The 14,279-nt window shown below is 37.2% G+C and overlaps 1 protein-coding gene across 1 annotated transcript in view; it reads left to right on the top strand.

Moving 5' to 3' along the window:
* The first annotated feature begins 1,882 nt into the window (after nt 1-1,882).
* PCDH15 (protocadherin related 15) overlaps nt 1,883-14,279 on the top strand; it is a 648,893-nt gene continuing 636,496 nt past the window's right edge. The window contains exon 1 of the mRNA XM_042459844.1: nt 1,883-1,969. The gene's annotated coding sequence lies outside the window, so the exon portion shown is untranslated. The remainder of the gene's footprint in view (nt 1,970-14,279) is intronic.

A 14,279-nucleotide genomic window follows, 5' to 3' on the forward strand; every position in this document is an offset into this window, starting at 1 on the left:
CATTAACTTTATTTATCTCTCACCTTTCCACCCTAAGCTAGGACTCTAGGTGTTTTACAAATCAAAACAGATGCATTATATTGAAAACAAGCAAATGATTAACATTAAAATACACTTACACTGTCAACCACATTAACCCATGGTAAAACATATAATTTAAGCAGCATCATTAAAAATAGTATCATTAAAAGCCTTATTGCCCTTTTGTCAAGAACTTTAAAAGCTTTTTGGAATTACGTAAAGGGGAGAGACAGCATAATGTAGTGGTTTGAGTGTTGGACTAGGATTCTTGAAACTAGGGTTTGAATCAACCATAGAAACTCACTGGTTGAACTTAGGTGAGTCACATTCTCTCAGCCTCAGAGAGGGAGCTATGACAATCCCTCTCTGACGAAATCTCACTAAGAAAGCCCTGTTTTTGCAATAAAACAGAAGTGACCTGAAAGCACAGCAACAATAAGAAGTATTAAAGGATGGAAGAGGAGGAATCATCAGAATTCCAACAATATGATGAGTCTTACCCACTCCAAGCCACTACAAGGAGGGTAGGAAATTTGTTTGATTCACATTTAATTTGAGCTGATCCAGTTGATACTTCTCAGAGAGATGCATGAACTGTAATGCAAGTAGCTTTCTATGTCCCTCCTTCTCCAAACATGGAGATGCTCTTATTTAATAAAGCTGTGTACAAAAATGCTTGGTTCGTTGCATTAAGATGCATACAATATGGGGAGGAAATCATACAAAAAGGCATAGACCGTGCAAAAATGAGCAGGTTTGAGAAAATGGACTCCACAGAGGTGTGTTGCGTGTGTAGTCCATTTTCTCAAACCTCCTCAATTCTCAAATTTCTCAAACCAGCTCAACTTGTGTAGTCCATTTTGTCAAACCTGCTCAGTTAGATAGCTCAATTTTTTTAAAAAAACCCTCCATATTGTTTTAAATACCTTTAAAGTAATTGAGACAATGCAAAATACCTGTTTGCATTGTCTCAATTGCCTCAGTGGAGTAAGAGTCAATATATCAATACTTTATATATAAAAAAAAAATAAAAAGGTGAGATGATTTCGATTTTGACAAAATGCAAACATAGAATGGTGAACAGACATATTTGTCCATAGCTAAAGGAAAATGGTTACATTCATAGATCAGACTTCTCTTTCAACTGTCTGCATTCACTATGTCTGGTCTCTTTCTCCTCATTTGGAAATGGTGCCTCATGCAGTAAGTGAACCATCATCTGGCTGGTCCCTTTTGAAAGGTTTGCAGATGCCACTTCCATCATCCAACGCAATTGATTTGAATGTGAATTAGAATGTGAACATTGGACTGTGATCTCCCTGTGTTCTTTCAGGTTTTCTGTATATTTGGAGACTAACACTGTCTTTAAGACACTAAGGACTGAAGCAGATAATAATTAATAATATTTTGTTTTATTTATATACCGCTATTCCAAAGATCATAGCGGTGAACAGCAAGTAAGCTAATTAGCAAGTAAGCTAATTTGCCCCCAACAGTCTGGGTACTCATTTTAGCGACCTCAGAAGGATGCAAGCCTGAGTCGAGCTTGGGCCCTTTTGCTGGTCTTGAACTCTCAACCTTGTGGTTTTGAGTGAATGGCTGCAGTACAGGCATTTAACCACTGCACCACCAGGGCTCCTGGCCTGGGAGGAGCAACCTCCAGCTGCTCCAGCCCTTATTGGGCAGGGACCATGGTGACCCACACGTTCTCAAGTTGGCAACTAACAGGAGCATATTCAATCTGCTCCTAAAAGGGATGGGTTTTGGCCACTAGATGTGGCTTCTGGCCACTTTGGGGGCATGTGTCATCTAAATGCCATGCCCCCAAAGCGACAGGAAACTACTTCATTTGGCCTATCTGTTTTGGGCTAAGCCTGTCCATCAGTGCAGTCTTGTAATATCTACTCAGAAGAAAGTCATTTTTTTATTCAAAGGAGCTCACTCCTAGGTAAGTGAGTATAGTCCTTTATGGTAATCCTAAAACTAATTATTCCACGTCAGGTCTATGAAACAACAGGGGTTGCTTTTGAATATACACAAAATACGAACCAACCCCAACTGATCAGGTTGATGGAGTGATAATCAATAAGATTTGAAATGATCTAACTTGATCTAGATTATGTTGAAGGATCAGATTTATAGCTTCCAAGTACTGATTATGATTGTGCAACTGAAAACATGCTATATAGGTGCAACACATATGGTTGTAATCAACCAGTTAAGACTAAAATGAAAAAAAAAATGATGAAAATACTCTTCTTTTTAAATGTTCATGTCTAAAATATTAAAATTAGTTAACCTTTCTTAAAAAAAAGATCCTCCAAAGGCAAAGAGGTTATAAGGGGGGGGGGGAAGTCTTAAAAAACATTTGCTGCAATATTTTGGGATTATAGATAGGAGTTCCGATTGACATTTTTGTTAGTCTAGATTTTTGGTCAGCAGCAGTATTTAACAAAGGTGCAGAGAAGTAATCTTATTCTCAACAAAGGATCCAAATAGTCCCTCCTAAGTTAAAAAGAGGGGGAGGAATATAGACCTGGTGTGAAGAAATTTCTAAGGTTTTCAGTTAAGTCTTTCAGGTATGATCTCCACTGGGATAGTGAAAAAAGAGCAAAAATAAAATAAAGTAACCTATGAAGGAAAACACCAAAGATGTGGGCAAACAAAAAACATGAATGAAGATAGTTCAACAGCAAAACCAAGGCCAAACTAGAGAGGGTGAAACTATAGAACAGTTTGAAGTGATAGCTCCTAGAATATCTGGGAACCTATAGGGAAATACAATGAAATGAGGAACAACATTCAAAGAATGATAACCCTTATAAACAAAGTGGGTTACTAACACTACTGTATCTAACAAAACAAGATTGCATAACAGAAAACAAGTTAGTTCTCATTAACAGTCACCTGCAAATTTCCAGAATATTTTATTTTATTTTATTTTATTTTTGTTACAAATAAAAATAGTCGTAGGTATTAGGGCAATCCTAGTGCTAAATTTTCTGTCTTTGGAAACAAATATTTATAAAAATGATAGTGGTGTGAATGTAAAGATTTAAAGCCTCTAAATCAAAGCATGTGGCAATTGGTGTTCCTAGAAAAGTCCTTGGCCTGAATAAATCCATCATGCATTGTGGAAGATTATATTTTAGTGTTCAGGAACATGCAATATGCCCTAGAATTCCAAGCCTGACTAAGAAAAAGAAAAGTGAAGCTTTGAAAGGGTTAGTGAGTCACATCTTGATTTACAGGACAACAAAATCAACCATAAAACTTATTTTTACAATGCTCCAGAGATGAAAGCATATCGATGTCGTGTTGATTAATGACATCAGGATAATACCAAGGTCTTTCTTTGGTCATCTCATGGGTTTCATATGGATAAAACCAGATACAAGGCATGTAATACCCAGGAACTAAGGGGTATGTTTCAGCTATAAAAACACCTTGAAAGATTAATGGCATTTCCAAATAACACCTCTGTCATAAGATGTTGGAGATTTTCAGGTAACCCAGATGCCATTTTTAACTTTTTCAATTCATTCGCCTGTATTTCTTCTTGTAAAATTTGCATGATCCAGAAATAATTATATCGTCTATCTGAAGGTGATTTGCTGAAGGATAGTCACCAGCACAGACATATTATGTACAATGTCCCATCATTTTATTACTGAAAAAAACATTTGTTGTTTAAAATACTATAGGACCTTATAATTTCATTGATTTAGCTGTGTAGTACCTAAACTACCATGTACAGCCTAGAATGCATAAAGGGATCTGTCATTTGAACTTCATGAATTATATTTATGTATTCTGTGTTTAATATTTGATAGGTAGATAGAATAAACAATAAAGATATAAGTTTCAAGAGTGAAGCTGATTACCATAATATTTTGGTCATTTTAGCTGTTGAGATTATCAGACAGGGGAAAATCTGGGAAGAAAAAGGCATACTTCCAGCAAAGTCGCACAATCATGCTGAAGATTTTCAGACAACATTGTGCTTATCCAGGACTTCTTATGAAAATCCAGGAATGCTCCAGAAACAAACCATTCCTGGGACTTCCCCTTGAATGGTTTGTTGTTGGAGCATTCCTGGATCTTCACTGGATAAATCCTGGATGAGCACAATGTGTCTGAAAATCTTCAGCGCAATTGCATGACTTTGCTGGGAGTATACCTTTTATTCCTGGCTTTCCCCCCATCTGATAATCTCCTGTGTTAGGACAATTTTAATAAATTGAGATATGAAGGAAGCTTACATACAAATATGGCAGCTTCCTTGCTCCCTCTTTTGGCAGTCCTGAATACAGTGCAGAATGTATGAGAGTAAGTGTAAGCATAGTTTGAAAACATGCCAAGAGTGTGAACCAATTGCAAATCACAATCAAAGACCTAGGCTTTATTTTGAAACTAGTGGCAATAATTCCCAGGTTCAGAGAAAACTTGGAATTATGTTTAATTACCACCTTTCTCTATTACAATTTGAGGAGAGAAGAAGCTTCAATAGTGAGCAAAAGAGGAATCGATATCTTGGCTAATTAAGCCAAAATAAGATTCAAACTAGGCAAATGTGTTTTTTAAATTTTTTTTCTGCTCAAAGGATAGGGCTGAAAGATTAAGTTTTTCCAGTGTCTCGGAGATGTGAAGAACAGATTATTTAAGTGGCATCTCACACACCTAACAGTGGGGAAATAATGCCAAGAGAAGATATAAAATTAATGATATCACACGGAGAGAGATGGTGACTCTTATTCTAGTGAAAAAATATGAGATCATTTGGGGTCCTAGACATTTGAGTACCGAAGGGTATGTTTAGTCATAGGTATAGTATAAAGAAAGAATGACCTCATCCACTGTTCCATCCATCAATGTATTTGGCTGATGTCTGGAAGGTTTGTAAATGTGGCTCATTTTTCAGCCACATAAGCCACTGACATTTTAAGAAATTCAAACCATAGCATTTTTTTTAATCTGGAAAAAGTTTTCACATATACATATTTGTTATTTCAAAAGCTTCTATTTTAGATTCTGTTGCTATTAGCACCATACTTTTCTCAGAATTGCTTTCAACTACAGGTTTTTGATATACAAAAGGAGCATTTGAAGCAGTTACTGCCTTTATCACCCTTTCTTTGGCCATTCTCCAGACTACCATCTCTTCTCTCACTGATAGAGTTATTTATAGCTAGCACAGTCTTATGCAACTAGGAGCCATTGAGTCTCATAGGACTTACATGTGTAAAACTGTGTAAGTTGCAGTTTAAAGTTAAACAACTTATAGCAGAAACCTAGAGCTTCTATGTCCTGTGAAGCAACATGGATGCAAGTTCCACTGAGTGCAGCGAGACTTGTATTAAGTAACCACAAGCTTGTACTTGCCCTGGTATTTCTTATTTTGATGTATGGCTGTGAAAGCTGGACTGTGAAGAAAGCTGACAGGAAGTGAATTAACTCATATAAAAGACGGTGCTGGAGGAAAGTAGTATCATGGACTGTAGTATCATGACCAAGTAGTATCATGACCAAGGAAGGAATTCTAGAGCAAATCGGGTAACTCTTCCTAGAAGCCAAAACCAACAAATAGGCAATTGTAGCTTGAACATACTATCTCAAGATAACGTGACTCATTAGAAAATACACTAATTCTTGATCAAGTGGGATGCAATACAAAAAGAGGAGGGCCACATCACAAGTGGAAAAACTCAAGGTCTAAGCAGGATCTGAGGAGGGCTGTTGACGTTAGGATGTTTTAAAGGACTTTCATTCATAGGATCATCATAAGACTCAACAAACAGCAGCTTTTACTGAAATGTATTCATGGGAACGAAATACAACAAAATACAAAATCCACAAAGCATCAGTAACTTTATTCAGCCAATTCCGAAGCATAAAATACACAATGTAAGATTTTGAAGCTTCACTGGCTTCTTTGTCAGGCAATGATACATGATTTTTAACATCTTTGCCTAATGAAGAAGCCAGTGATGCTTCAAAAGCTTTCATCATTTATTTTATGATTTGTAGTTCGTTGAATAAATGTTTTACTGCTTTGTGGATTTTGGAATTAGCTATATTTTGTTACATGACCAACATGGCTATTACTAAAGATATTTCTTGGGAACAAAGACTCCAACCTGCAATAGAATCATACTGTTTTGTTATGTTTGTTCATAGTATCAACCAGTACGTGCACAATACCAGCCAGCCCATACATTATCGCAGACTTGCTCAAAGTGGTACCCTCCAAATATTTGGGCTTCCCTATAAACTGCATCCACTCTAACAGCTGAGAATGACTGGGATTGTAGTCCAAAGCATCTATAGGAGAACCACATTGGGTAAAGCTTTTCAGTATTTCTGTGTGTGTGTGAGTGTACGTATGTGCCTTCAAGTCACCTGTCAACTTATGTTGAACCCATGAATTCCATTCTGTTTTCTCAGGCAAGGGATCTGGTATTAATTGGTAATCTCCCAACCAAGGGTTAACTGGGTCTGACCCTGTTTAGCATATAAGATTAGACATGATCTGGTGTCTTTAGAGCAGTGATTCCCAAAGTCTTGTGCTTCAGGTGTTTTGAACTTCAGCTCAGAAGCCTCAACCATCTTGGCCAATAGTTTGGGATTTTGGTAGCTGAAGTCCAAAACAGCTTGAAGGCCAGAGTTTGGGAATCACTGCTTTACGATATTTGTGCTCAAATAAATATATAACAGAGGCTAAACTGGCTTTGTCTTTTTAATACATATTAAACTGCCTTTATTCTCACTAGATAAATGGCATAGTATAATATAGCATTGGGATGCTCTGGCTCAGTGGTTAAGACACCAATTCTGACAAAGATCAGCAGGTTGGCAGTTCGAGGCCCAAGTGCTGCATGATGGAGTGTACTCCCATCACTAGTCCTGGCTTCTGCCAATCTACTAGTTTGAAAGCAGGTAAAAGTGCAAGTAGATAAATACTTACCTATCACTGGGAACGTTACCTACCACTGGGAAGGTAATGTTCTGTGCAGTTGTGCTGGCCACATGACTCCTGGAGTTGTCTTTGACAAAGCTGGCTCTTTGGCTTAGTAATGGAGATGAGCACCACCCCCTACTGTTGGACACAACTTGACAACTTGTCAAAGGGGAAACCTTTAATAATATTTAATGATATAATATGGCATGTTACGTATAAATACCCAACTCCCCAAACAGAACTGATGTTTAAGAAATTTAAGAACACATAATGCCAGTTGTGCCACGGTAGTGATAGCCATGCTGGCTGGGGAGGGGGAATAGGGAGAAAATACATGTATTTTATTTATTTAGTTGACTTATATCCCACCTTTCTACTACTTTGGGACCCAAAACAGCTTACAAAATAAGCTAAAACATAATTGCTAAAACAATATGTGACACAATACTTTTAAAAGCATTAAATAAGCAATACAGTTGAAAGCACCCATTTTAAAATATTATCATAAAGCAATTAAAATACACAATTAATGCACAATGAATGCATACTACATATTGGCAGGGGGAGAGCACAGCCATTGAACATCCTTCTCCCCAAACTAGTTAGCAGTTTAAAGTCTGTTTGAATAAAAAGGTTTTGCCTGCCAGGGAAAAGAGACACGAAGTGGACCAACTCCTTTGAGAGGGAGTTCAATATCCTAGCAGAAGAAGGCTTTCTCCCATTTCCTCAGCAGATGAGCCTCTGAGCATGGTATGAAAGAAAGCCCTCCCTAAAGAATGTAAAACTTGCACAAGCTCATTTAAGGAGATATGGGCATCCCAAATAGTCTTAGGCCTAAACACTCTAGAGCTTCACAAGTCATAACCAGAATTTTGAATTGTATCTGGAAATGGACCAGAATCCACTGAAGCTGTTTCAACAAGACAGTTATATGCTCCCTGTTCTGTGTTATGTTCTTCCTATTCTATTGGTGAGTCACACACTCTCATCACCCCCCAAAAAAAAACCTGTGATAAGTTTGCCTTAGGTTCGCCATACATCAGAAGCAACAAGGCACACAACAACAACAACATCAACAGCAACCGTTCTGATTTCTTGGTCCCTTTCTTTTTCTGTTCCTCCCTTCATTTTATCTCAATTACCTTGAATCTGCTTCTTTGTGTCTACATTCCATGCTGTCCTCCTGAACTATTACATAACCTAAAGTACTTTTCACTACTATACTAATAACAATCATAGTGAGTGTAAGCTACATAAAATTCCTCATCCAAAAACCAGAGGGAGAGAGAGAAATTAATAACTCCAAGATAGTTTATTAGATTTCTATCAAATTTTTAGAATCACCCTCTTGAATTCAGTATGACCGTCCAATCCAACACAAACAGTACACTGCAATATACATGAGCACCTTAACAAAACCAAAGCAAATTTACTTTCTATGCTTGTATATTAGTCAACCTCATGTATAAGTCGAGGACAGTTTCGGGGGCCAAAATCATGGATTTTGATCTGACCTGTGGATAAGTCAAGGGTCAAACACTGGGGCATGTTACAAAATATCTAAAGGTGGAAACAAAGCACCACTTCCCTCCCTACATCTTCCTCTCTGGACCTCTCCGAAGGACCACAGTCTCACCGTGGAAAATGGGGAAACAAACCTCAGCACTCTCTCTCTCTCTCTCTCTCTCTCGTCCCTATACCAAAAGCATCGCCAAGGTTCATGGCTTGCAAAATGGGATAGAAACCTCTCTCTCTCTCTCTCTCTTCCCTTCACCCCCAGGATTTCCAAGGCTCATGGCTTGCAGAATGGAATACAAACCTAGGCATAATCTCTCTTTCCCTTGCCTCAGTAGCTGTTTTTTAGTTCTGGCTGTGAGGGAAGGCTGAGGAATAACAGAGAGAGAGAGAGTGAGAGAGAGGGAGGAGAGCATCCAGGGACTCAAATGGGGAGCTGTTTAAAGATTCCTGGTTACAGACGAAGGTAGGCACTTCATTTAGGAACTTTATAAGCAGTATTAACTTATTGCCTCATATATAAGTCTACCCATGATTTTAAGAGTCCATTTTGGGGCATAAATTTCTCAACTTATAGTCAAGTATATACGATAATAAAATAATACATGAATGAATGTGTAGGCATGCAATACCTTTATATCTTGATTTACATATATCAACTTATCAAGATCTATCCCTCCACAAATTAAATAACCCCAATAATCATGACATTTGTTTATATTCTAAAACTTATGTTTACCACTTTAATCATAAGTAATTATTATTTCTGTTATGGCCCTCAACAAAGATTAGCTCATTTTCCAAAATATCCCCCTTTAGACTCTTTCTGAACTATTTCAATAAGAGTTAAAGTTTATACATTATTTTTTATGTTAAAATGTAATGCCACACATCCCCCCCCCCCGTTCATCCATTGTATGTAGCTGCTGTTACTTCCATTTACCATTCTTCATTTGAGTCCTATCTTCTTATTATCTGACAGCAAGACAATAGATTCTATTGGCAATTCACCTCAGTTTAAAAACCAAACAAATTTCCCCTCTGAATTAAAAAAAGTCTTTTCCTTACAAGTTTGCTTGCTGTAGATAACTGTGCAATTTTTTACCTTCTTGAAGAAACCAGATTTATGCAATTATAGTTTTAAAATGCATAAGGGAAGAAAGAGCAAATGTAATCTTTTATAATAAAAATATAATCATTTATAAAATGTTAGTTGTTGCATTTTAACCACTTCCATTAAAAAAGATGATGAAATGAGCACCACAAAATAGAAGATATAAAAATTGTGTGGGTTTCTTTCTTTTTCTTTTCTCTTGCTGCTTTCTGTTGAAAGGAAGTAGATCACAAACATGAACATTTGGCATCTTAATACCTCATTACATTTTTATGGGCTTACAATTTTGTTTTTACATTTTTATTGGATTTTTGTTTAGCAGACAGTCATATTAGTGGAACTATTATACACAGAATCATTCTCATTATATCACAAAAAGGTAGTGGAGAACAATATGCAACTATCCACCAAGAGCCATAACAATTTTCCTAGTAGTCATTACACATAGGAAAAGTTGTTGCACATATTCTCCAAATTACAAATCATACCAGATGGGAGGAGGAAGTACCTAACAATAATACTGCTTAAAGCATCCTGCAAACATTTGGCACCTTCCTCCACAAAAATGTGGGGTGGTTGTTGTTGTTGTTGTTAAAATGCATCTGCACATTGTCAGACATTTAATAAGCAAGAGAAACATTACTCCCTGCAGTTGAAATGTCAGAGACAGTTTGGAGACAGTCTGAGTCTTGTTTACCTGATATTAGAGCTAAGTCAGGGGCCAGAGCTGCCACTGACATTCACAAATTGTGAGGGTTTTTTATTATGGTTGTGATAGAAGAAGTAATGCTACAGATCTATATTTTTATATGGGACATTTATATGAGATGTTACAGATCTACTTCTTTATATGAAATGCTTATATGAGATAACAAAAGCTAAAGAATTTCATTTGGAAGTTGTGGAATATAAAATATGTTAAGTAAGCTAAGTACCATAAGTTGTGTTGGAAGTGCTTGAAGAGTAACTTGGATCTTGGATCCATTTGCTTCTAGGGAATAGGTATGTTATGTTTTGTTTTGTCTTGTTGTATTGTAACTCTGTGTATGTTTGTATTTGTATTTGTATGTTCATGATAGTGTTTAATAAAATTAAAAAAAAAACAAATTTTGAGTTTTGTGTTGAATAACTGTGCAAAACTTATACTCTTGCCAGAACGGAAGGACTGCAAAAGCCTTAATAGAGGAATAGTTATTCTAATAATAGTACTTAGAATAATAGTTGACCATTCAGAGTTAGTAGACTTTAGCAGGCATCCTGTCAGTGACATGGCCAGCTGTTGGTCCAGCTTGTTGTTGTTGTTGTTGCTGTTGTTGCTGTTGTGTTGCATGGCCAAGTGAGGAATTGAAGCCTGATCTGCAGAGTCATAACCCAATGCTTAAAACACTACACCATACTGGCTATTTACACCAGCCATGGAAAACCATTGAGATACCTTGGGAGGGTAACACACTTTCAGCACCAGCAAACCCCATGATAGGTACAACAATGTCTTTTTATGATTGTTGCACCAAGAAGAATTCACTAGCTCCTTCACACAACAAGCCCCTCCACCTCTGCAGGACTCACATTTCTTCTACAGCTCTCCTCTTCATGATCCTTTACTTACCAAGGGGAGGACATTGACAAAGTGTCTGGCTATAGCTTTATAACCAGAATGCAGAACAAGAAAGTCATCCTTCAGGAAGAGGATGCCATTGTTAAGTGGCTGGCTATAGAGACATAGTCACATGTGCTCTTGATGTCCTCCCACTCTCCATTGGCCACTAAATGGCCACAAGTGGGATAAATCCTGTGAGAAGGGAGATGCCTGGGCAGAACATTGCAATACATTTCCTGATGCATTTGTTTCTTTTACAAAAAATCTAGCCCCAAAGTTCTAGCAGTACTAATTCCAATTCTGATAAGCATTTTGCGGTGCCTTCTGTTGATGAAGCACATATTTGTAAATCCATGTCCTTTTCTGGAGCCAGAATTTCATTTAGTGTTTAATTTCCTACTGCTACCTCCAATTGTAATTACTTGTTCCTTGTCTAATAGAAACATTTAATTTATATAATCTGACTTTTAGCACATACTTATTAAGGTGAGAGACAGCTTGGAGAATAATGTCTTGTGAGTTGTGGCGACTATATTTTATATTCAATTGACAGCTCTTTCCATGTTTATGCATCTGCAATAAATAAATCATAACAATATCTTTTTCTCAGTGGAATCTTGGTGCAAAGTCAATCTTCCAAAGAGAAGTGGAAAAACAAATGCATCATCCACAGAGACCACCATCAATGGAAGCGCTAATAGAATTGCATGGCTTTTGATAGCATTCCAGTATGATATTGACAGGTGATCTGGTACATGGGGGCATATATAGCTCGAGGCTTCTGTTATCATTATGTAGAGTTCTTGTTCTTGACACTCATCAAGTTATTTCCTTGGAGACATGGTTTCAGATACCAGAGTGTTTTGTCAGAGTCATATAATAATAAATAGAACTGACTCCATCTCGCAGCTGTTGCAACTAACAGTAGCATTTAATTTGACATGTAAGTCTTGTTTTTCCTCCCTCTGGATTCTTGTCCAGCATGGTAATTATTAGTTAATATCAGTGTTGAACTGATCTTTGTGCTACCTTTTCTCCATATGGAGAAGATGGAGGTGGAAAATTTTTGCGACTTGCTGGGCATGTGAAAAGGTTGCAAAGTTTTCAAGAGGGATTTGTTTTTTAATTCACATTTTTAATGAAGTGTCAAAAGTTCCTCTTTCTTTCTTTCTTTCTTTCTTTCTTTCTCCAACTTAACAAAGTACAGCCGGGCCTCCATATCCATTGTACTTTCCCCGCAGAGTCAAACATCCATGGCTTGAAAATATTCCAAAAAATATAAATTCCAAATAGCAAACTTGATTTTGTCCTTTTATATAAGGCACAACATTTTATTGTGCCACTGTATATAACAGGAATTGAGTATTCATGGGTTTTGATATCCATGGGTAGTCCTGGACCTGGACCCCCAGCAGTGCCCACTGTACTATAGTTTTAGAGAAACTATGAAATTTTAGCAGGAAAAATGTTAATGCCTTTAGTCAACTGTTAATAAGCTAAAACACATTCATTTGTATGTATGTTAGAAGAGGAGAAAATAACTATTAAGTTTAAGTTAAATTGCTATTTACCTTTTAGTTAAAAACTAAAAGTCCTGTCAGGATGAAGCTAAAAATGCTATGATTTTACTATCAATATCTCCTGCTCCTTCTCCTTGTGAGATTGGGAGAAAAAGAAACAACTGCATGAATTTTTGAAAATCCCATTTTGCACCTGTCCCAACAATATTGTTGGCTTTTGCTTTCTCCTCCTTTATACTTGTTAATTTAACTTTTTAAAAAACCTTAGAATTAACTAAATTAACTAATAACCTTAAACACTGAGGGGTTCTACAGAATGCCCTTTTGGAGTGGCCTGCATCTGCCCCTTTCTTTGCTGGATCAGGGCCACAGCAACTACACACCACTGCCCTGATCTGGCCTTTCCACAGTGCAAAAAGAAGCTGCAAAAAGCTGCTCCTTTTTACACTGCAGAAAGGGTGCCCTAGTCGCAGCAGTGGCTTTCAGCGCTCCATTTGTGCAGTGTGTTTAAACGCTGTGCCAACAGTGGGCCCGTTTCGGCACACGGCAGGATGCCAGTGTAGGGGCAGCTAGCGTGCATATACCATGCCCCATGCCACCCTCACACCACCATATAACACTGGTCTGTAGAGAGTCTAAGTTCCCAACCTTGGGGGTGTTCAAAAATCAAGTTGTAGGGTTTTTCCTCTTTAAAATCCCAAGCTTTAGAAAAAGAACTGATTCGGAAACGTAACATCTGTTGGCTCTTAAATACTATCTCTCATTTAATTAATAAATTAATTAATAGTGCTAAAATTCCAACTTTGGTTCATCAGTTCAGTTAATAAATAAATTTAATTGAGCAACTTAATTGATAATTTGTTCCTCTCTGTGTAGAACTGGGAGAACAGAAGCACTCTGCAAAGCTACACAGTAAGTCAATGTTTGTACAGGTAGCAAGAGTTTGGCTCTGTTTAAAGGAAGGAGCAGAAAAAACTGTCACTGGATTCAAAACAAAGCACCCACCTGAACTTTCACTCTTCCTCTCCACATTGTTCTCTTCTGTTTTCAGATACCAGACACCATGGGGGAAAATACGTTGAAAGCCCACAGGGCAAAATAAGAATGACTTAGTACAAAATTTGAGAAGTATATTCCTAGTAAAACCCCAACAACCAAAATAACGTCTGTTGGTTTGGTTTCTAACCATCATACCACATTTTTGTCTCCAAAATTATCATTGGTGACATTTCAAAGGTTAAATAATGATCCATGTTCCTCCTCTATAAAATCTTTTACATTATATTGTTACATTATTTTTTTTTCATTTTTCTATATGTAATATTTGCCATCCAGCAATCCAGTAAACTGAATCATTGACTAGTAAACGAGGAAGTTCTATTGACTTTACTTTTAAAAAAATAACTGCTGGTGGGATAATGCATTTAGAGAAATCATGTAAAAGGTAAAGGTTTTCCCTTGGCATGAATGTCTAGTTGTAACCGACTGTACTAAACTGAAGAGCCAGCATTGTCAAAGACAATTCTGTGATCATATGACCAGCGTGACTGC

The sequence above is a fragment of the Sceloporus undulatus genome, chromosome 3 (assembly GCF_019175285.1).
Source record: "Sceloporus undulatus isolate JIND9_A2432 ecotype Alabama chromosome 3, SceUnd_v1.1, whole genome shotgun sequence".
NCBI classification, from domain to species: domain Eukaryota; kingdom Metazoa; phylum Chordata; class Lepidosauria; order Squamata; family Phrynosomatidae; genus Sceloporus; species Sceloporus undulatus.